This window comes from Dipodomys merriami, unplaced genomic scaffold (genome assembly GCF_024711535.1).
Source record: "Dipodomys merriami isolate MVZ:Mamm:240054 unplaced genomic scaffold, mDipMer1.0.p SCAF_31, whole genome shotgun sequence".
NCBI classification, from domain to species: Eukaryota; Metazoa; Chordata; class Mammalia; order Rodentia; family Heteromyidae; genus Dipodomys; species Dipodomys merriami.
Window position 1 is genome coordinate 8,503,714 of NW_027204604.1, and position 23,287 is coordinate 8,527,000.

Here is a 23,287-nt window from a genome sequence, read left to right on the forward strand (position 1 = left end):
AGTACCCCAAAAAGGGATAATGTAGAGCTATGTAGAGTCCCCCGAGTTCTTGATGTGCTTTTTAAGAACAGTATGTGCTGAGCAATGGAATACTATTCAGCCACTAAAAGCCAAAGGATGCAATTCTGCCATTTGGGGCAACAATGCAGTGGCCCATAGCACAGGATGGAAAGTGAACCAAGTCGGGCACGGAAACTCAAATGCTTCATGTTCTCATTCATACACTGAAGCTAAGGACGTTGAACTCATGGAAGCAGATAGTAGAATCGTCTGGGAAGAGGAAGAAATAGAGGGGACAGAAAGTAGTTGTTGATTAAATACAAAAGTACAATTAAAGAGGAGGAGTGAGGCTCCAGTGTTCTATCACTACATGGAGTAACCATAGTTACCAATAATTAATTGTGCATTTCAAAATACCTAGAAGAGAGGATGTGAAATGTTCCCAACACAAATGATAAATGTTTGAAGTGATGACATGCTAATGACTTCAATTTGACTGCATAAAATGAAGCATCATGTACCTCAGAAATACGTACTATGATTACATATCAATTTTAATATTGTCAATGTTGTAAAGAGATAATGCTGCACTGTATACTATCTTACTAAAGAAATATAGTAAAGTCGTTCTTAATAAACACTGGTGGGTGAATGAATGAATGAATGTCTAGTGGCTCAAGAGGATGGGGCTGTCTTAGCATCTTTAAATGCTAAGGGGTTGGTGGGTACCGCCATTGCCATGAACTTGAGCTGGAATTCATCCAGCCTTTCAATCCCCAACTATGTTATAATTATATGCTAAACTAATCAGACCCGTATTTGTTCTAGCCTTTTGGGACTAAAAGTAACAACACACGTTCCACACTAATGATGCTATTAATTCTTCAGTCTATTTGAATGCCCCTGCAGCTCCGTGGAGAATGGACATTCCCATTTTATAGACAGACAAACTGAGACCTGGGGAAGATAAGGGAGCTGAATCCAGGGATCTCCCAGGAGGTCGGCCCAGGGCTCTTCTCAGCACTGTGTGCTCCCACAGCCCCTTGGGACCCCCTCTTACATGCTGTAAGGCAATGTGGGTAAAACATGGCACTGTGCCACCCCACTGGGCCAGTCTGCATGCTTTTTGTCTTCCTCCTCCTTCCTCTCTCTCTCTATTTGTGGAGGAGGTAGAAAATGTAGGGATGAAGGATGGGATGAGCAGAGATGTCTGTCTCATTGTATGCTTCCTTGTTCTTTATTCCAGGATTTATTTCTGGATCACAGGGGTAGAGAATCATTTTCAATAATTATTTAAATTGTAGGATCATCTTTCGTAGGGACGTGGTTAAACTGAGGCACCGGGAAGAGATCATTACAGCTAGAGCTATATAACACTTGGTATAGAATCAAAAGGCCCAGGCCAGGTATAGTGACCTATACCTGTAATCCCTGCTACTTAGGAGTGAGAGATTAAAGGATAGTAGTTCAAAGCCAGCCCAGATTTTTTTTTAAGTTAGCCAGACTCTACCTCAATAAAAAAGCTTGGTGTGGCAGTTCAAGTCTGTAATCCCATTACTGGGTTGGGGGTGGCGGTGGGTAAGAGGATCATAATTTGAGTCCAGCCCCAGGCCAAAGAGAGACTGTAAAACAAACCAAAGCAGAAGCAAAGGGACTGGGAGGCTTGGCTCAAGTGGTAGGGTACTTGTCCTTCAAAAGCCAGGCCCTGTGGCGCTGTGGCTCAAGCGGTAGAACGCTAGCCTTGAACTGAAGAGCACAGGGACAGCACCCAGGCCCAGAGTTCAAGCCCCGCAACCGACAAAAAAATCCAGGCCCTGAGTTCAACAGGTAGACCACAAAATAATTACATCAAAAGGCCTTAATTTTTATCTCAATTAAATAGTTACAGCTGATCTTAAGTACAGCTAGCTAGACTGATGCTCTATGCACTGAGCATACAATCTTTCGGCATCTTCTTAGATCATTGCATTTATAGATGGTGGCTTAAATCCAGTGTGCTTAGAGATAAGAGGAAAATGAGCTGGGTGAAGAGACAAGACCCACTTATATAGAGAGTAATAAATTATAATGTAGGGTAAATAAGATAATTGTCTGGAGAGTTACCAACAGTAAATGTTAAAGACGTTCAAAGGAGCCAGGCAGCAGGGGCTCACATCTGTAATCCTAGCTACTCAGGAGGCTGAGATCTGAGGGTAGCAGCTCAATGCATCCTGTGCAGGAAAGTCTGTGAAACTCTGATTTCCAAATAACTATTAAAAAGTCAGAAGTGGAGCTGTTGTCCAAGGGGTAGAGTGCTAGCCTTGAGTAAAAAAGCTAAGGGACAGCACTCTGGCCCTGAGTTCAAGCCCTAGGACCAGCATGGAGGAGGAGAAGGAGGGAGGAGGAAGAAGAGGAAAAGGAGGAGAGGCAGCTGATGACATTCAAAGGAATGTCATCAAAGGAAAGAATAGGTGTAGATCAGAGAGGACAGCTCAGATTCTTTATAGCATCACAGGAAGGAATGGCAAATGCAAGCTACAGCACCCAAATTGAAGCTAATGAATTACCCAAGAACTCGTAAAGAATTAGCTCGAACTTCTTCAACAGTTTTAGCACTGATGGGAGGATTATTTGCAGGTGCTTGGTAAAAGTCAAGTTCTTCTCCCCCACCCCCACCCCTTTTTAAAGACCCTTGCTGCTGAGGATTTAAGGGTTCCTGTGTGTTCTGTTTGTAGCACTGAAGACCGTGGCCACGAGAGGGCAGTAGAGGAAGCTTATGGACGTGTTGAGTAAACTCGCGTGTGTTCTAATCATGAGCAGAGAGTATTCAAAGGGGGGGGGGGACAACTGGGGTCTGGCTGGCAGGCCCCTGTGGGACAGCCTGGTCCAGAGGCTGCACCAAGGTACAGGAACCCAGGGTGACGATGACACTGAGCCGCTGTCAACGGCATCCAGAAAGCTCTCATCTTAGGTTATTAAAATAAGTTATCTTAACCTCTTAGCCGCCACCCCTGAATCCCGCAGCGAACCGGGCTCCCTGGGTGTGGATATAGAAAGCCCCCCCTGCCGGGTCCCCACTGCCCCCATCCAAGTCACCCCCTGCCCAGAGGTCAGACTCCCCAGACGTTGGAAACTGGAGATGCAGAGCAAAACTCCTCTTTGCATTGCACAAATGATAGTAACCATAATACCAAAAAAAAATCACATACCACTACTTCAAACCTCGCCTGACAGCTGTTGGCTTTCCGAAATTCATCAGAAGAGGAAATGTGCCCCCTGACACACACACACACACACACACACACACACACACACACACACACACACACACCTGGGCCCCCGTCTGAAGCCCACTGAACCAAGCAAGCAGGTTTCCTCCCCCCTACCCCTGCAACTTACCCCACACTCAAGAGATGAAGGAGGCATGTAGGATGTGAGTGGTGACAGGTGATGCTAAGGAAAAGGGGGAGCCCGGCCCCCCCACTGGTGCCTGCTACCCTCCCCCACTCCTCCTGCCTTCTGACAGCCATCCTCCCTCCCCCCACACCCCCAACTCCCTCCAACCTTCCTCCAGGGGCTAAGCCAGCTGGCTGTCCAGGCCTCGACCTGAATCTCCAGGCCTTGGCCACATTTTCGCTGTCCTTCCCTCCCCCCGCCTCCCCCCCACACCTTGGCCACTTAAGGTGTCCGGCAGCGGAGTGGCCACCCGATGGCCCCCCAACCTGCTTCTCCTTTGTTGACAGCTGAGCAGGAGGAGGAGGAGGAGGACGCGGGCGAGGGCTGGGGGGGGGGGTGCGCGAGAGGAGGGGTGCTGGGGGGCGGTGCCAGCGGCGGGCGCGGCCCCAGCTTCCCCCACCTCCTCCCACCCCCACCCCGGGCCCGGCGCGGGCAGGGAAGGGGTTAACGCCGGGCCTCTATGATAATGAGCTGCATGGTAATATAGGGGGGCCGGCGCTGAGGGCTCCGCCGCCGCCGCCACCGCGGGAGCCCGAGCTGCCGGGCGGAGCGGAGGAGCGAGGCCGGCGTCCGCGCCGGGCTGCAGCGGCAGGGCGGACGGGCGGACGGACGCGCGGACGGACCGGCAGGGCGGAGCGCCGCCGTGGGCTGGGAAATTGTACCGCGGAGCTCCGCGAGCCATCCCGCCCGGAGGGAGCGCGGGCAGCGGCGGCGGCGGCAGCACCAGCACCCCCGAGCGAGCCTCCAAATAAGACCCGGAGAGCCGAGCCCCCCCCCCCCCCGCACACACACACCCCTCTCCCGGAGGAAATGGGACTGGGAGCCGACCCGGGCGCCGAGAGAGGGGAAGGAAGCCGCCGAGATTGCTGATGTCAGAGCAGCCCGGAAAGTCTGAAGACAGCCCGGGGAGGGGGGGAACTCTGCTTCTCCCCCCGACACACACACGCCCCAGCCCACCCGCCCCCGGACTCACACACACACACACACACCCCTCCCCGGAGACGCGTCGCCAGCCCGCCCGGCCCGGCCCCTGCGCGCCCCGGGCCACCGGCCCCCCAGCCGCCGCTGCCGCCACCACCACCACCCGCGGCGGAGGACGGAGGGGCGCGCGGAGCGGAGATCCAGCGGCCACTTCAGGAATACAGATCAGTGGCTGGTGGCTGGCCGTGGATTTTAATGAATCGGGACTCCGTGTGGATCGGGCTGGCCCCGTGATTCCGAGCTGCGAGCCGGGCGAGGGGCGCACGCCGTCCTGAGCAAGCCCCAGCGGCCCAGGCGGACCCAGCAGGGACGGAAGGACAGACCGACATCCACACCCCCCCACCCTCCCCTCCCGGTGGTGGTGGGGGGGAAGCCCGGGTAAGCGGCAGCGCCCTCGTGCCCTCTCCCCGAAATGCGCGCGCGCACACACACACACACCCCGCGCGCGCGTGGCGGCGGTGGCGGCGGCGGCTTCGGTCTCACTGGGGTCCCGGCCCCCGGCACCCACCCCGGGCTCGGCTACCCACGGTGGATGAGTCTTCTCGCGCCCCCCTCCCTGCTTCCCTCCCCGGCTCCCCGGCCTGGGCTTGGCCACTTTCTCGGGCCGGAACCCGGCGTGCGCGCCGGTGACAGCGGACTCCCGCCCGGGGCTTCCCGCCCCCCCCTCCATCCCCGCCACCGGCTGAGCTGCCGGCGGCCACTGCGCTCCGCCGCCGCCGCGCGCTTCCACCCACCGCGCACCTGCCGCCGGCGCGCTGCGGCTTCGGGGAGCCCTGGGGCGGCGAGGCTATCCCGGAAAAAGCCGAGGGCCTCGGTGGCACCATGGAGCCGGCCCAAGGCCACCGTGGCTAAAAGATCGATCTGGGGGGCGTTCATCCCGGTGCAAAGTCCCTGGTGGTCACTGGCTGTTCTTACGGATCAAGGGACATGGAATTGGAGACAGGGGGGAAGGAAGGCATCATCGTGAGGCGGGGTGAAGGGGGGGCGTATGGAAGGCTCTGAGCGCGGGTCTTGGGCACGGAATGGGGTTAAGTGTTCGTTCGGGCTCCCTCACCCACCCACCCGCCCAAATCTCCTGGTTGGAGACCCTGGTTTGAGCAACAGTGGGTGTTGAAATGCAGTTTTGCCCCGGGTCCAACTGGCTCCGATCGCCCATGTGAAATATTTCCCCTTCGTGCGCTCCTTTTGCCCCACCCCACAAGTCATGTAGGTAAGGGATCTCAGAAAATTCTAGCGCTTTTTATCCATCCCACAGGTAGTCTCTCTAGAAATGCTTCTCATCTTAGCGTCCAAGGATAAAGAAAGAGTCACCGGAAACTGCCCCGTTGGGCCCCTGAAAAAAAAATGTTCACCTGTTCGGCATGACTTTTGCCCTAGGAGAATCTACCTACTGCCACCCTGTTCGGTTCAGGCAAGGATAGGTAGCAGTAGCCGGGGAGAGGAAGCTAGGTCAAACCCAGGATTCTAGGTCAGTGCTGTGCGGTGGAAATCTAAGGTCTTAGGGAAGTGGTGCATTAGTTATCAGTGTTCAAGGGACATCAAGTAGGATGGGTTTGGGGAGTTGGGCTAGGGTTTACCAGTTGGGTATCTGGGGTGAGCTGTGCTGTGCTTTTGGAGTTAAAGTCAGGTGCAACACTCTTGTCTACACAATAACCACAGGCTTCTTTGCAAGACCTTGAAAGTTCACTCTCTCCTCTGAGTTGGGCTTTGAATGCCAGGGTCTTCACCCGGGGCCCCCAGATGAGCTACCCCAGCTGGAGGGATTCAGCTATTCCTAATTGAAATGCACAACTTTTGAGTGTGTGTGTGTGTGTGTGTGTGTGTGTGTGTGTGTGTGTGTGTGTGTGCATTATTCACCTCCAGGAAGATCCTGGAGTCTCTCAGCCCTCTCCCCTCTGACCTCCAGGCAAGAAGAGAAAAGAATTCATTAACTCCCCTCCCCCGCCCCCTCCTCACAGAGCTCTGTTTGAAATAATTACCTGTGATCTCTCCTTGGTGGCCTGAGGGTGAGAAGTTGGGACAAGGTAGGGAACCAAGGAAACGGAGTGGAATCTGTGGAGATAAGCAGCCTCTCACCTCCTCTGAGCACCCCCAACGCCCCACCCTGACCTTTAACTTTCCCTTTCTGCCACCAGCCAGCAATATCTAACTGCACAGGTCCCCCCTGTCCCAAGGCTGATGAAGGGAGGTTGGCCTCTCTGCTCCCTCACTGTCCCCAGAAAACTGCGTTTAGAAGTCGGGGTGGGAGGGGGTGGCTTTTTGGAAGCAGTTAAATGGAAACAGCACTTGGGGCGATGTACAGGGGAGATGGTGACAGAGACCAAGAAGACTCAAAGTGTCAAAAGTACCAGAAAGTCTTCTCTGCTCAGGGACCATAAGTCTGCCAAGGGAATCCCAACTAGCCTTTCTCTTTGACAGGACTTAAAAAGGGGGGGGGGGGGAGATCCTTCACAGCCTGGAGCCAAGCAGGGGGTGGGGGAGGCTGTCGGCTGGCCTTTCCACCCAAGTCTAAGAGAAAAGCAAACAATAATGTTGTACGATCATCACCCCCAAGCCATGCTGTTCAAAAGCAAGGCCAGCTCCACCCCCTCCCCCATCCAAGCTGGCCCGAATACCGCTGCCCGTCTCCCAAGTGCCAAGGAACATGTGCCCTCCAACTCTCTTGACCATCAAAAAGCTGCAGATGTGTGGATGTGAAAGTTCACCATCTGTTTTGCAGGAGTCTGTGCTCAAAATGAGGTTAGAAAGAAAGCCCTCAAAAGAACAGTCTCTTCTGAACTAGGCCCCTTTCCCATTTATAAACGCTTCTGGTTATTCAGCTAATCTTTATTTCATGGGCCTGTTACAAGGAGACACAGGAGAAGGAGGGGAACGTGGAAACATGGTTGTGTAGACAGGGTGACAACCGGCATCAGCGGGAACTCACCCGTGCAGGTACTGTGAACTATTTGTGGAGCTGGAGTTGGCACTGTGGAGGGGTGAGGGGCGGTTTACAGTTTCTATCCTACATTGCTTTCTATGATTGCCTCCCCAAGATATAGGATTCGGTGTGGGGGAAGCAGTTCCTGTCTCCAACTCCCCCCTCCCAGCTGTCTTCCTGCATTGCCCCACAGCTGTTTCTGCACACATGGACCAGGGCACAATATACTTCTGTCCATCATAGCAAATGGAGAGGCGAGCATCGAGCCAAGCCCCTGTTCCCCGCCCCCAGTCAGATCATAAAGAGACTGGAGCATTGTGTTACAGTCTGTGAACTCGATATAATTCAAGACTGTCCATAGGGAAACTGTTAGAAACAGGCTTTGAGGTGTTGGGAGTTTTACAGCTTGTGTGCAAAGTTATCCCCGATCACTAGCCCCTGCCTCTCCTCGCCTCTGCCCTCCCGTCTCTTATCAATTCATGCTATGTGAATATTCTATTTCTCCCATCACATATGCTCAGTTCAAACAATGATGAATGGAACCCGTGCCCTATGGGAAACAGTTTTTTGGTGGGTTCTTTTTTTCCACTTAGTTACAAAGATTTCATGCCTGATTAGAGTAAATGAGGGGTGGGTGTGCATCCATTTCTTTCTTTTGGTCCTTTCTAAAGGTGAGCCCTATGGAGACAGAGAGAAAAGCAGTTCCTCCACAGGGGGTGGGGGAGTCAAACAGCTGGTCCCAAGGTGCCTGGGATGGCTGGCAGGAAGGGACCACCCTTCCCCTACCCTCTGCTTAGCCCTCCGGCTCTCTAGGGCTCCATTCCCTGGCATTCAGGCATATGGAATCTCTTTATCTAACTCTGCACTGCTCCATCTGGAATGGGAGGGCAGAAAATAGAGGCGAGAAAGTTCTTTGTTGGGGAGCAGGGTCCTGACTCAGAGCAAGGAGGAAGGGTGGGTGAAGAACTGCAAGGAAGAGCTCAGGCCTAGTGCACTGCCACTGGCCCCTTGCCCCTGCGGTTAACCATTAACCTCCTCACCTGACCTGGCTTAGTCTCTCACTTGAGTAGAAGGATATCTCTGGGAAACCCAGACAACCAGCAGGTGTTTTTCCCCTGGTCTCCCCTTTTCCCATCCCCCCCAGCTTCCTTGTGCCCCTACAGCCCCAGGTTCAGTCCCTGGCCCTCACTGGCCCCTTCTGTCCTTCAGCCTGAACTGGCAACAGTCCTGCTCTACCTATTAGCCTTCAAGCTAGCATTGCCAGTCTCTTGCATGGCGGTTACAGGGCAGAGACTACAGAGCAGGCAGGCAGGTGGGGAGAATGAGAGAGAAGGGAGAAAGCTGATTTCACACAGAGCTCTAAGACCAGAGCCCTGAACTCAGGTGTAGACAGTTTCAGCAACAGAGATACACTGATCAGGCTTAAGTTTGCTTGGGAGTAGAGGCCGGTGGAGGAGAGGGAGGTTTTGCCAAAGCTTCATTCCCCGCCCCCCCCCCCCCCCCAGGAAAGCTTGTCTCTCACAGGCTCTCGATCGGAGTCTGTGTTTTAGCCCCTTGAGGTCAGCCCTAGGATAAACATCCTAGCTAGTCGGCACTGAACTTCCAAGAAAAGCAGCAGGTGGACCAAAGATACCGATCAAGATGCAGGCTCAAAGGCGCACACCGTGGAAAGACAGAAGTCAAGATGCAGACGTGGTCCCCGATCGACAGAGACAGGCAGGGTAGACAGAAAGGATAGATAAAGTCAGTGAGACTGACAGTGGGGTGGGGCGGAAGTGCTGAGAGCAGAAGCAGAGAGCGAGCAAGGGAGCTACGAGCAAGGAGAAGGAGCAGGTGCAGACAGAGGCTCCGCTCAGTCCGTCCAGGCCAGGGACTGCTTTGGGCTCCTGGGGAAGCCGAAGTAGCATATTATCTCCACTAGAGGGGACTCTTGAAAACCAGGTTTGGCCTAAAACAGTGGCTTTTGTTGCTTTTTTTCCCCCGATTAAAAAAAAAAAACAGAAAAAAAAAAAAAGATGAGATATATTAGAAAGTCCCAGCTGTCACTCCCCAGAGAGCACAACTGGTAGAGTCCTATGGCGGACAGTGAGACCTCCCGGCCTCTGTCTGGTTGTACACGAGGGGTGGAGGAGGGGGCGCCAGAAGGGGCCTGTTGCATTAAACAGCCCGTGCAGGGGGTTATGGGGTCGCAGTGGGGAGGGAGGGGGACCTGTGCTCAATTTAGCAGGCAGTTTAGTCTCCGGCCAGCCAAGAGGCTCTATTGCAAGAGTTGTTTTTTTTTTGGCCCATCCTCAAGTTGTCTTCCTTTCCCATGCCTGCTCCTCTCCTAACTTCCTAAATAGAAGTTCTCAAAATGGTCTCAGGTGTTCGCAACTGTGCTCCGAAGGAGACTGCTTTAGAAAAAGACTCAGGCACTAAACGCGTGTCAATGCTGTATCCCTGATTTAATCTTTGTCTTCATATTCTCCGTGGGAGCCTTTCGCTGAATTCTAATTCCCCCTTTTTCATTTCAACAGAGGACAATATTGAGAGAAAGTGAGTGAGTGCACAGAGTCCCAAGGTTTCTCTCATCTAAGGAGATAATAACTGCCTAACAGGAGAGTGGAAAAAACATTGAAGTGTTGGGTTGGGCAGGGGGCCAGAGAGACCGGGAGTCTCTTCACATCTGACCATCCCCTGATATTTAATCTCTGTTTCTCTTTGGCTTAAATTTACCTTGGGTCAAGAAGTGAGGAGAAGGGAGGGAGGACAGAGGAAAGAAAGAAGAAAAACAAGATAAATGCTTCATGTTATGAAAAGTTTAATCCTGCTTTTCCTTGGCTAAAATTACTTTCAGGATAAGAGATAAAAGGCAATGGAGTTGCCCTTCAAAAGTTCAACCTGCCTTTCAGAAGGGAGAGGAGGGGAGAGCTCCTAGGGCTCAGAGTGAATACTAGCTAGTGACTGATTCTCTCCCTTCTGTGACCCCCCCTCACCCCTCCAATACCTCCCCACACACACACACAGATGTGAGTTTGCACTAAGGCTCTAGAAGGAAAGCAGAGTCTGTCTGAGATGCCATAGAACCTCTTAGGTCTCCCCGAGAACTAAGACTTCCAGACTTGCTGTTCCATATTAAATTAAACTCCTTCCCTTAGAGCCTAGCTATGAAAGGGGTGAGGAGAACTACTGCATGTCCCCCATGGCCGCCTTTTACCTGCATGTTTGAGTTGTGACACTACTATTTTTGCCCCTTGCCCTGAACCAAACAGAAAGACACTGAAGGCAACAATTGGAATCCATTTAAGTTTAAATAAATAGGGATCGATTACCAAGAAGAATGTAGTAGCTCCCAGCTCAGAGATAGAAAGAACAATAGCTGGTATCTTTTAAGGAACTCCATGAGTTCTGTGTTTCCTCCCACTCCATGGGTGTAAGGGAAAGGGGTGCCTAAGCCATGTACCCCCAAATGTGATTAGTAGAAGGAGGGACTGAAAACAGAGAGAGAAAGAGTTCCTCTGAGTTTTGACTCCCCATTGTTGAGTGTGGTGTAGATTTCTAGGAGAGAGATGGGAGGTGGCAGAGAACTTTAGTTCAAGAGGGACTAGCTAATGTTCTAATTCACCCAGTCTTCCCCCCATTCTGGCCTGCAGATTTTAAGCTGACAACACTCCAATTGCCTCCAGAGAGTCAACATCCTAGGGCAAGATCTCTAGTTTACATGTTGCAGTCCCTGTAAATTACATCCCTCTCAGTGTCCCCAGAGCCGGCTGTGTGGATACTCGTATGGTTCACAGGTCATGTCATTACTCATCCATATTCATGTTAAAGTGTATGGAGTCTTGCTGTTACCCATCCATAAATGTCTTCAGGTGTGTGTGTGTGTGTGTGTGTGTGTGTGTGTGTGTGTGTGTGTGTGTGTGTGTGTGTGTGTGTGTGTGTGTGTGTGTGTGTGTGTGTGTGTGTGTGTGTGTGTGTGTGTGTGTGTGTGTGTGTGTGTGTGTGTGTGTGTACTGGGGCTTGACTTCAAGACTCCTGCTCTTGCTTGGCTTACTTTTGGCTAAATGCTGGCTCTCTATTACCTGAGCCATAACTCCACGTTCAGCCTTTTGCTGGTTTATTTCAGTCAAGAGTCTCATAGACATTTCTGCCTGGGCTGGTTTAGCAAGTCTCTCATCTGAGGATCTGAGAAATTGAGTAGCAAGGATTACAGGTTTGAGCTACCACCTAAAAGAGAAAATTCAGACGTTCACCACCACACTTTGGGAGGGGATGGGGGAGGCCACTCTGCCATTTGTTGGCCACCTGGTGGGGGGGAGGGAGGACACCCACTCTCTTTCAAAGTTTCTTTCCCAGAAGAAGGCCAAGGAGGGTTAATGGAGAGAGGTTAAAAAGAAGATCTCAAACTGTGTAACTCAAGGGAAGGGAGAAATGGAGAATGGGAAGGGGTGACGTTCATCAAGAATCCTTGTACTCATCACCTAACTTATGGAATTGTAACCTCTTTGTACAACTACCTTAAAATAAGAATAATGATCATCATCAACAGAAGCAGATCTTTACTCATACTCAAATCCCATAACAGAACGCACTGGTGTCCCTAGGGCTTATGAAGTCTGATCAAGGCTGGGGAAGCCTGGGCAGGGAGAATACAGGGATTCTGCTCCCTGAGCGAGGATTCTTAGATCTCAAAAGGCCCAGGAAACCCTTGTGCTTCTATGCTTTCTATATGTGTAACCCTCATGACTCCAAGACCTAAGGCCTTTGTGGTCCTGGGTCGCTGTGTTGTTCTCATTGGAGTGAAGGCTTTAGAGGAGACACTAGAACCTAGGGCCACCCACAAGTCCTCAAATCTGGACTTTCACAGTGAATAAGAACACTCTGGGGACAGTTCACATGGCCAGGGAGAGGCCATGAGGTCTAACTGCTCGGGTGATTAAGGCAAGTCCTTTCTCCTCTCTGAGTGGAAGGTAGGCAGAAATCTTCTTGCCCCTGAGGGAGAGAACATGGAAGTTTCAGGAAAGGGATGAGTACAAAGCCCTGCCTTCCTGGAGAGGCAAGAGGACCAGCAGGCAGAGAGAGGAGTGCAGAGGGATGTTGGGCTTTGAAGTGGTTTCCTGCTTCATAAAAGTGAAAGGCCTTGGCTGGGCTGGGTAAATATTACGTTGACCTCTGACCTCCCACCTCCCCTCCCAGCTCCCCTGGCTTCCTGCCCCCTCCTTTCTTTCCCCTCCCTAAGAACAAAGGTACCTGAGGAAGAAGAGTCTAGTTTGTGAACTAGGCAGAGGATAAGTGCTTCAGTGGGACCCAGGGCCTCTTCCTTGCAGCCTTCCCCTGGCCCGGGCTTCTCATGGCTGGGTGCTGGTAAGCAGGGACTGCTTCTTCCCACAGCCAATGACTGGTCTATATGTCCATTCATCTTAATGACTAAACCCACAGCACCAGCGTTTCTGTCAGGCACACTTCCCCTGACGTTTAGCCCTCCCCCACTCTGAGTGACCCCAGGTGTCAAGTTCTCTGTGTTTCTGGGCCCAAACACCTAGGATAATGTAAACTGAATGTGGAGTTGGAACTCTCGCCTGAGCATCTCACCCACAGGTGGCAGGCAGCCTTCCTGAGAGCGCTGGACAGATGGTCAGGAAGAGGCTAGCATCAAAGAACAGGCTCCCAACACACAGAGACAAAGAGAATCCCTTTGCACCTCCTCTTCCTGGGAGATTTCTCACCTGGTGGCCAGTACTTACCTACCTCCATTTGCTGTCTGGTTGTCGATGGGTGAGGAGGGAGGACAGATGGGAAGAGCTGACAGACAGAACTGGCAGCTGCTTCTGACCCCAAGCCTCAGTTTCCCCACTTGTACAATGGGAACATTTTTTTCCCCTCTCATGGCTCAGACCCCTCATTTGTCTCTATTTTTGGAGCCAAGCAGAAGAGTCTGTTGTTAAGGGAGTTAGAAAAAAAATATAGCAAATGTGAGGAACTATTCTAAAATCAACAGCAGTAAAAGCCAAGCTAGTGGTATTAATTTTTTTCAACTTTTCTTCTCTTTCTACCTCTCCAAAAAAAAAATTTTTTTTTGGAGTTTTCTATCTTACCTAAAGAAAATGTGCGTGCTTCAGGTAGGAAGTAGAAAGACAGGACCAGCCATGGTGGCAAGGCTTGTGTGCAGTTTTGAAACACGGGGGTTGGGTTTTGAATTCTGAATTTGCTATGTGTGAGTTTTGTGGCACTTACAGCTCTAAAAGCAGAAATCAATAAGCCCGTCATAGAACTGTGACGTTGGCGGGACTCTGAGAGTCTGCCCCCATGGGCAGGCAAAGGGAAAGATTGCCTAGCTTGGGATGCCTGGCTGCGCATGGCTCCCTTCTCCCCTGCAGAGAGAACAGACACCTGGGAGCAGATGTGTGGTGGGGACAGACACAGCCTGAGGAGCTGGGCCATGAGTCCAGGGTGGGCCATTGGAGCTCAGAGGGAGCTGGATCCTTGCCCAGAGCTGATTTTTGGTCAGGATACCTGGGGGAAAGCATAAGCTCTCGTGTTCTAAATCTATAAGGTCTCCCACCACCCTCCCAGGTAGAGCCCAAAGGCCCTTGCCCCTCACTGGAAGTATAGAGTGGAGAAGGTGGCTATGGAGCGAGAGCACCTTGTACCGTTGACAGCACTGTCTAATGGCAGTGGAGAAACAGGAAACAGGAGAAGAGGGTGTGCTTTGTATTTCTTTTCCAAATATTACTTTTAAAAAAGCAGCTTGAATTTCAAAAGAAATAGGTATTCTATGTAGAATACTTGAGGAATGTTTCTGAGTATTTGATAGCAGCTTTTATCTAGGCCCAAATAATAGCCATGAAACCCAAGTCCAAACTGGGTAAGTGAGTTGCCCCGGGTCACACAGCAAGGCATCATTCGCTGCTCTCTAGTTGCTGGGAGGTTTGTTTGTCCTGGTCTCATCAGCACATTCTCTTGATCTGCCTACTCAGCCACTTGCTTTTCTGGATACTTGCTTCCACACCCTGTCCTTGGTGATGGCTCCCATCTCTCTGTCCCTTAGGTTTGGGCGGACATACTGAAGCAGTATCTTCCAGGAGAACTCTCCAGATCCCACCTCTGCCCATCTGTTGGGCCTTTCAGACATACACCCTGCCTCTCCTGGTGCTGGGCAGTGTGGTGGAGAAGGCCCCTCCCTCCCTTCAATAGCTCCAACCAGCTTTCCTCCATCCATCTCCAGCGAGCCTTGCTATTTGCACAGTCAATGGCCCTGGCAAGACCAAGCTGCCCCCTCCCTCCCCGAGAGGCTCTGTGGGCACTGTTTGTGTTTCCGTCTCTATAGACTCAGCATTCACAACTTGAAGAGGCTGAGACAATGACCCGAGCAGCTGCCTGCAGACTGTGCTGGCTGGGAGGCACAGACAGCGAGCTCCCTTCTAACTCGACTCTCATGAAATGGCTGGGGTGCCGGGGGTGGGGGTGAGGGGGAAGAGGGAGCCGGTAATCAGACTGCCAAGGTTTGCGCACCATGCACCTGTGCGCTTTCCCGGGGCAGCCAGGCCTGACCCAGAGAGTAATCAAGGGGGAACTAGTTCCAGAAGACTAGTCCGGGTCACTTGACAGATTTCTTCTGGATGTCCCCAGCATTGGGGACATGTCCCCAGTCCTTGGAGGGTCTTGTGGGGAAAGGAGGACAAAATATTTATCTAAAGGAGGGCAAAATATTCATCTAAACAGAGAAAAAAATAGAAAGTGTCACCAAAAGCCTGTACCAGTAAAGGGGGGGGGGAGGTGTATTCCTTGCAAGGAGTTTGAATTTGCAAGCACATTTCATTTGAACAAATACTTATAGATACCTGCTGTGCACCAGGTATAATGGGTTGAAATCGAGTCACTCTCAGCTTTGGAGGAACTGACCACTTGGCAGAGAGAATGCTAGAGATTGTGCTCTGAAATTTGGGCTATGTAAGTTTGATAGTAGGTATTGGAGGACAGAAGACAAGAGGTGAACCAGAGTCCACCCCAAATGGCACGAGTTCCAGAGGGAATGAATGAGCACGACATGACTTTGGAGAATTCAGCACAGGTTGAAAGATAATCAGACGTCCAGTAGGGGAGTGTGTCTGGGAGCAGAAAGGTGTACTATGTGATTGCTGAGATTCCCCTGGTCTCTGTAAGTCCTTCCAGCCCGAGTCTCCGGCTTTTCTGCAGCCAATTCCCCACAGGAAAAGAGAAGTAGAATGGAGTGTCAGGTCCTTACAAATGTCCTGGGGCTACTGACCTTAATTCCCAAGTAAGTAGAAGTAGGCCTCACACCTGGCCTGAGAGTGGGGTGCCAGGAAGACTGGGCTGGGATTAACCCTGTCTCCCCTGGAGCCAGAGTTCTACTAATCATGTTAAAATTAGCACTCCCTCTCCAAGCAGGGGCAGACCCACTGAAGTGAGATTTGGTCCATTCTCTGCTTGCACAGTTCTAACTTCTAATCATTGTCATAAACAGGACTGAAGCAGCTGCTCAATCCAGTCTATTATCAGCTTGGTTGGAGACAGAGAAATTTAAATGACAGTAAGATGCTTAGCAAAGAAACGAAAGTCGGTGTTAAAAATAAAGAAAACAAGACAGCTTGTTTCATCGAAATAGAAGGGTTATTAAACAGCCCTGAATTAATCAGCGATCTGCCACGGTTGGGGATTGAAGAGCAGTGAGGCCGGGGCAGGGGCTGAGAGCTAGAAGTTGAGGGTAGTGGCGTGGGGGGGGGGGGGCGGGCAGGGAGCGGGGAGAGGCCCACAAAGGCAGATCTGAGCCACATGCATCTAGGCCTGTCTGCAGAGACTGTGGCAAAGCTGAGGTCTTCAGAAGAGCTCTGGCAGCGAGCTTTCTGCCCACTGCTAAGGGCAGATCAACCCACCACAGGGTCACCTTTGTCACCTTTGGTCACTCTTGGCCCCCTTTCTACCTAAATTCAAGCTTCTGGATTCTTTCCATCTGCCACCACCTGTGCGAGCTCCTAAGCGGCGTTTCCAGGCCTCCTTCCTACCAGCCAAAGCTGGACCAGAGCCAAGTGGCATTCAAGTCCCCAAGACCTCAACTTTGAGTGGCTGCTTTTTATATACAACCTCTAATCCCAAAGAGTGATGTTAGGCTATCCCCAACGCTGCCCAGGTGGAAGCAAGCCCTCTGGAGAAGATGATTTCTCCTTGGAGTTACCCATTGGTAACATCTGCAGCGATAGGCATTAGAGAAGCAGGTGCCATGTTTGATTCCTCTGCTGGAGTAGGTAGCCTTGAGGGTCCCCGAGTCTCACCAGCTGTAATGGCGGTATGGGGGCCACTTGACCTCACAAGCTTGGACAAGGAGCATAGTCATGGGACATTACAGGAATAGGTTTGGATCCTGGATAGGAAAGGTGTAGAAGGAGGCAGATTTGCTCCTTGGTACATGGCACGGAGGAAGGCTGAATGCACATCTGTCAGCACACAAGCGCGGGTCTGGGTATGGGATGGATAATGTGCTGGATCTTGAGTCAATCACGGCTGGAGCGTTTTCTTTGCTCTTTGACCCCCACATTCTTTCTCCTCGCCCTTCCCTCCCTCCCAGGGCTCTCCCAGCTCCCTCCTGGCTGTTTACCCTTTTCCAGGCTTCTCTCATACACCCCATTCATCATCCTGCTCCTGAGTCTCACCCAGGCAGCTCTTTTCATCTCCAGTCCCCCCCCCCACTCCCGCCCCGTCCTCCCCCTGTGGCCTCTGCTTCCCTTCAGCACATTCCTCTTGGCCTGTCTCAGCCTCTCTGATAATTGTACCCTTCGCTTTCCCTCACCGGAGGGCTGGGGGCTCTTGGATGTCTTAGTCTACTCCCCACACACACACAAGGGCCTCCAAAGTCTGTCTCTTCCCAGTTCTTGCCAAGGGATGGTGGCACTGCAGGTTCAGGGTCCTCCAGGTCAAGTGCCTGTGCATCCTGGCATAGAGGAGGCCCTAAAGCCAACAGACTTCTTTCTGCCTGGAGTCCCACCCACCCCTTCCCTTTCCGTGAGTCTCTTTCCTCCAGCTCCACCGTACTTCCCCTTGCTAGGTATGGGAGCCTACATGAGACTGCTCCACAGCTCAGGGTCTGTTCTGCGAGAGCTGGAGTCGCAGACACAGGGGGAACGAATTGGAACTGAAGATGCAAGGGAACGGGGTGGGGCATGGGCTGTTGAAGATGCTTCCTCGTGGAAAGGTAGAGCTTCAAATCCTAAGACTGGATGTTGGTTCAGAAAAGCACTGGAGAGGAGAGGCAGGGGACACAGGGAGGAAGAAGAACTTCATCTGGAGCTCAGAAACAGATCCGGGGTAGGAAGAGCCCAGAGAACATAAGTTCTGGTTCACCAGGTCATTATCTCAGCAACTCCTTCCTCCTCCTCCTCCCTTCCTTCCTTGCTCCCTTCTTTCCTGCTGCAGCTGTCTGAGCAGGGTATCACACACTATCCGTAAGTCACACAGAGATCATTAGGAGATGGGAGGGATGACTCAGCCATGCTTTGGCCAGCAGACTGGTAGGAAGGGCAATGGCCATCTGAGGACCAGTATGGGACAGCACTGGACCTTCAATGCCAGTTCCATCCAAGAGGGCTGGATCTCCACCATGCTTGCCTGAATGGTAGTCACCCCTCACCTGAGCTGAAACGCGGCCTTTGACATTGGAGCAGCCATCACTGCCAAGGAGAGGATGCCCTTGAACAGTGTTTCCCCCCAAACAGAAACAAGAATAACTGGTGTTTACCCAGAGCTGTAAAGTTTACAATACAATTTCCTATCCTCCATTATCTCATCGATTCTCACCACAACCCTGTGAAGTGTTGTTTACAGAGAGAGAAGTGAAGCTCCCTCCAAAAGGTCAAATAATATATATACAAGGTCACCCAACTGGCAGGTGGCCGAGGAAGGCTTGAACACAGGCGTGTCTCCAAAAGCCACGGTCTCTTCTCTGTTTTCCTTTCTTTCTTTTTTATTGTTCTGTGTTTCTGACATCATTACATGGCTTGTGGCTCCAGAGCTTTCTTCCTAAGACTCTTACTGCACAAATCTGGACTGTGCCTTCTATGCCAGAGCTGGTGTCTTCCCATTCTTCTCCATTTTTCTCCTCGCCCAGTGATTTGCTCATAGCCAGGATCCTTCCCAAACAGTTTCCTACTCTTTCCACTTGTCCCACAAGATCAGTTATGACAAACCTCTGTGCTAAACATCATTGGCAAGTCATTTCTTAGAGCAGACTAGCAGAGATAGTGTCAGCCGAGAAAAAGCAAATCAGATCCTCTGTCTCCGCCATCATTCAGACTGAGCAGAGTTCATTCTGCTAACCCTGCCCAGCAGGCTATGATGGACCGGATTTTATTCCTGCCCTCAGAGAGGCTCCGTCTCGATGGGGTTGAAAGAGCCAGCGCAGCTCAGCAATCTTACATTCATTTCAGAAGAGAGGGGGCTTTGAAGAATGGGCAGGGTTGTATCCACAAAGAAGAAAGTAGAGATGAACACAGTGAAACCAAGTGAGTGTTTTGAGGGACAAAGAAGAGAACAAACTGGTTTGCTGGGAGTGGAGTCTCTCTGGAAGAGAGACAGTGAAATGAGAAATACCAGTGAGCCAACTGGGTAGATCATGAACTTGGGACATTCAGAGTTCTAAGCCTATGTGGGCAACAGCAGAAAGCCACGGGAGGTATTTCCATAGCCAAGTCTCTCACTTGACCCATACGCCTGGCAGGGCCAAACAAGGGAACTGTGGGACAGGAAATGAAGATACATGAGACACACCTTGCAGGATGTTTGTGCCTGGATGCCAGTGGCTTCCACTGTGGCCAGTTGCAGAGAAGGCCTGAATGGCAAGAAGGTGATGTCCTTTATCACTTCAGTGGGTCCCTGGGGAAACATTAGCTCTAGAAACAAACAGCACCAAGTATTGCACCTTGACCTGGCCTAAAAGCCACTTTCCCTGGCGTGGGGCTGCATAGGTTTTGAAGCCAGACAGGAAGGAGGGAGTGTGTGGGAGAGCAAGCAGGAATTGCCTAATCTGGGTCTCTGGGGGCCTTCACATGTTTTTTTTCCCCTTGGGAAGAAAAATATGTGTGCAGATTCAGGGGAAAGTTAGTAGAGTTTTCAGATCGGCCATGGACTGAGAGTTGAGCCGAATGCCTGGTGCCTTGTTTGGCCTTTTCTTCCCTGATCTTTTGTTTCCCCTTCTCCCTCCCACTGGTGTGGACCGGAGCTGTGTCATTATTCTTTGAAAACATTATGTTTAATGGCAGCATAATATGCCATTATGTGGAATAACTGTAATTTGTTTAATCATTCAGTTGGACACTTTTTAACCCTGCTCTCCTGCCCCAATTTAATCTCCAGGAGGCCCTGGCTCTCTTTTACTCGATAAGGACAGAATGAGGAGAAGGCCACACCCCCAGGCTCCTTAAAGGATCCTGTGGGATTACCTTGGAAGTTAACTGTCCTCTAATGGACCTCTGACCACAAAACACCCCCCCAGACTTCAGCTGGTCAACGTTAACCACAACTTCTGCCAGCCCCAAACCCATTCCTACTTTCTTACCAAAGTAAGAGACATAAATGGGGCTATGGAACTCAAGACTCAACCTCTGAAGCATTCACCAAGTTGTAACATCAGGGCAAGCTTCCCTAGATTGGTGATAAAAAGAACTTGGCTGAAAAATAAATTCGGAAAAAAAAAATCTAGGCAATATAGACTATCAGGGAAAGCTCTGCTTCTAATGAAATGATCCCAGCTAAGACTTTCAAGCATGCTGAGACTCAGTTACTTCATCTGTGGAATGGGTGTGTAATCGTCAAACCCACCTTGAAGGTGTGCCACAAAATGATCAAGAATACAATCCAGTTCAAAGCTAGCATGTGGCAGATAGCTCATAGGAATCATGGTTTGTCTCCACTGGCTTTATGATAGAAAATACATGGGAATTATTATTTTGCTACGTGCGGTCCACATGAGGACTCCAAACAGGAATTTTGACCTGACCGAGCAAAGCCACGTCCTCCTCCTGTGCCTTTTTCTTGCTTTTGGAAAGAGCCTGGGAGTTGCCTTTCCTGCCCTCAGATCCAGTTGTGCCTACAGAATAGCAAAAAGGCAAAAAGCAAGAAAGAAAAGAAATAAATAGTAAGCTAAAATAGTTTTGACAGGGCCCTGCTTAAGGTCAGAGACCAGGAGGGGTGACCTTTTCAGACCCTCTTAGTGCAGAAGGCAGGTGCACTCCTAAGACCCCTTTCTTTCAACCTCCAGCCCTGGTAATTCCCCCTTGATTCTTTTTGGTCCACGGGGGGAGGTGGTCACAGCAAGGCAGCGCTTCTCCCTGGCCCTCCCCCAAAGAGGGTTGAAGAGGGCAGAGTCTGAAAAAGTGGGGGACAGAATAGGGGTGGCAGGGAAGGCAGCTGCTTGAAATTGATTGCTCTTGTAGTTTAGTTTATACCGTGCGGCTCTCTCAGCTCTGCCCGGGTGGCGACCTTTAGATAATAAAGGGAATTCTGGGAGATTTCTGACAGGCCCATGACATATGGGGCGGGTCTGCAGGGTCAGGCAGTGTATCTCCCTGCTCCCGGCCCCAAGGTAATGAATCTTGTTTTGACTTTGCAAAGCCAGACCAGCCGTGTCCTAGAAAAGAACAGGGCCTCTCCAACCCCTGCCCACAAGCCCCTCCACTGAGCGCACGTCTTGGAACCCTTCATAATTCAGGGAGACAACTCCAAACTTTTATAGCCTGGGCAAGGCAAGAAGGACAAACACTGGATGTTTCGCTAAAGCCCTGGGAGAACTCGAGTGGTTTCCAGGGCTCCATCAGTGCCCACGGAGAGACCTGGGGTGGAGGGGTGGGGCACCAAGAGACTCTCCCTGGTATGCAAAGCAATGGGAGAAGATCAGGGCTCATGGTGGAAGAGGAGCTGGAGTGGGAGTGGAAGGAGGTGGCTCCATGGGAGGGGAGGTCCCTCACAGAATCTTCCATCGTAGTCACTCTCTGAGCAGGCGTGAGGATGAATGGAGACAAGGAGAGGCTAAAGAAGGGTAAGAGCCACTTGGCAGGAAAAATTGACATCAGGGCCTCCTAATCGTCTCCCCAAAGCCTTGCAGGCCAGAGCACACGGGTGGCTGCTGTTTCCAGGGGTGATGGGTTAGTAGGGAGAAGCATGGTTTGCAGGCATGGTTTGTGAACATCTATGTTTCCTGCCACTCCCCACGAGTATATGTAGTGCATGTGCACACGTGTGCACACACAGACGTAAGCACTCACATGTATGCATGCCACCACACCTTTCTTTCTTTTTTTTAAATTTTATTGTCAAGGTGAAAAGGCAGCTCTTGATCCAAAAAGTTAAGAGTCCATGGTTGCTTCCTACTATATTCATTAGTTTGAAGTTCTGCGGCGACTGGGTGGCTTCAATAACACACTGATCTTTCCTCTGTATTCTGGAGGTTGGGAAGTCCCAGACTGAGGGGACTGAGGGGTTGAATGCTGTGAGGGACTAGAAGGGAAGGGTCTGTCTGTTTCAGGTCTCTGTCCTTGGTATGGAGGTGACATTTTCTCCCTGTGTCTTCACATTGCCCTCCCTTTGTGGGTCTCTCTCTCTCTCCGTCTCTTTGCCCCCGCTCAGTTGCCACACTGACTCTTGCTATGAGGACAGTAGCCATCTTGGATTTGCACTTACTCTCACATCTCATGTTAATTTGATTAGCTCGCTAGAGATCCTTTATTCAAACATATAATATTCTGAGATCCCAGGGGTTAGGACTGTACAACAGGAATTCTAAGAAGAGATCATTGAACCCATAACGTTCTTGGTTCTTACACCTTTTGCCCGGCCTCTGTGCAGCATGGGAGAGGTGCAAAATGTGTCCCTGTCATGCTCTTTTGTGCCATCTAAGAGTACTTGGATTTGAACTCAGAGTCTTGCATGTGCCAGGCAGGCACTCTACCACTTGATCCATTCCACCAGCCCTGTTTCTGTCTCCATTATTTTTTTTTCCTTTCTAAATAAGGTCCTGCATTTGGCCCACGCAAGCCTGAGTCATGACCTTCTATTTATGATTCCTGGATAGATAGGCTGACAGCTCAAGCCACCATGCCAGGCTTCCATGAGCCTTTCTGGAGGAGAGAGTTATACCTGCCTTGATGGGGCGGGGGGGGGGGGGTTCCTCACCACTCCCCACCTTGGTATGTGGAGTCTTCCTTCATCACTGATGGAGACAGTTTAATCTCTGGCAACAGTTTACCTTCTCTGGCAACCTGGTTACTAAAGATAAACTCCAGTTTATCCCACTGCAAAAGAGCCCACATCTCTGACAAGTTGGGATCTATCCTTTCATAGCCATAGAGGGCGGCGAGGAAGGAACTGCTGCCCCAAGTTGTCTTGAACCCCCACCCCCACTCCAGAGGGCCTAGAATTATGCAGGTCACCTTGCCAGGGATATATATGTCAGCACAACCCACCTTTCCTCAGCTCTCTCTCTTCTCCCCTGCTTTGGGGCCAGGCCTAGCCACTTAGCTTCACATAACAGTGCAGCCTCTAGGAGGAAAATGACATTCGATTAATGAAGCAAACGCAGCTGGTATAGTAGTGACATCTAAATTGTTCCTTTGGTCCCGTTATTTTCCCTTGGAAATTCTTCCTCTCCCCGTGCCCCTCCCCCCCTTTTGCTTTAAATCGCGTGCATAAAATACACTAATAACAATCTTGGTGTCTGTGGATGAGTGACAGCTGAAATAAGAAAAAGACTAATCGTACCTCCTGCAGTCCTGTCACAGGGAGATTAAATGAGCCCCTCCCCCTCCCCTTCCCTCCCTCCCTCGTCTCTCCCTCCCTCCTGCTCTCTCCTTCCTCCTGCTGTCTCTCTCTGTCTCTGCCCACCCTCTCCCTCTCTTCCCTCCTTGGTCTCTTCTCAATGAGAATCATGGGCAGTTGAATAATAATATTATAGACACCATCAGGGTGATA

The 23,287-nt window shown here is 51.1% G+C and overlaps 1 protein-coding gene across 1 annotated transcript in view; it reads left to right on the plus strand.

Annotated features, from left to right (window-relative positions):
• Positions 1–4,083: 4,083 nt before the first annotated feature.
• Positions 4,084–23,287, plus strand: part of Plxna2 (plexin A2) — a 218,193-nt gene continuing 198,989 nt past the window's right edge. Inside the window, exon 1 of the mRNA XM_070041595.1 lies at positions 4,084–4,794. The gene's annotated coding sequence lies outside the window, so the exon portion shown is untranslated. The remainder of the gene's footprint in view (positions 4,795–23,287) is intronic.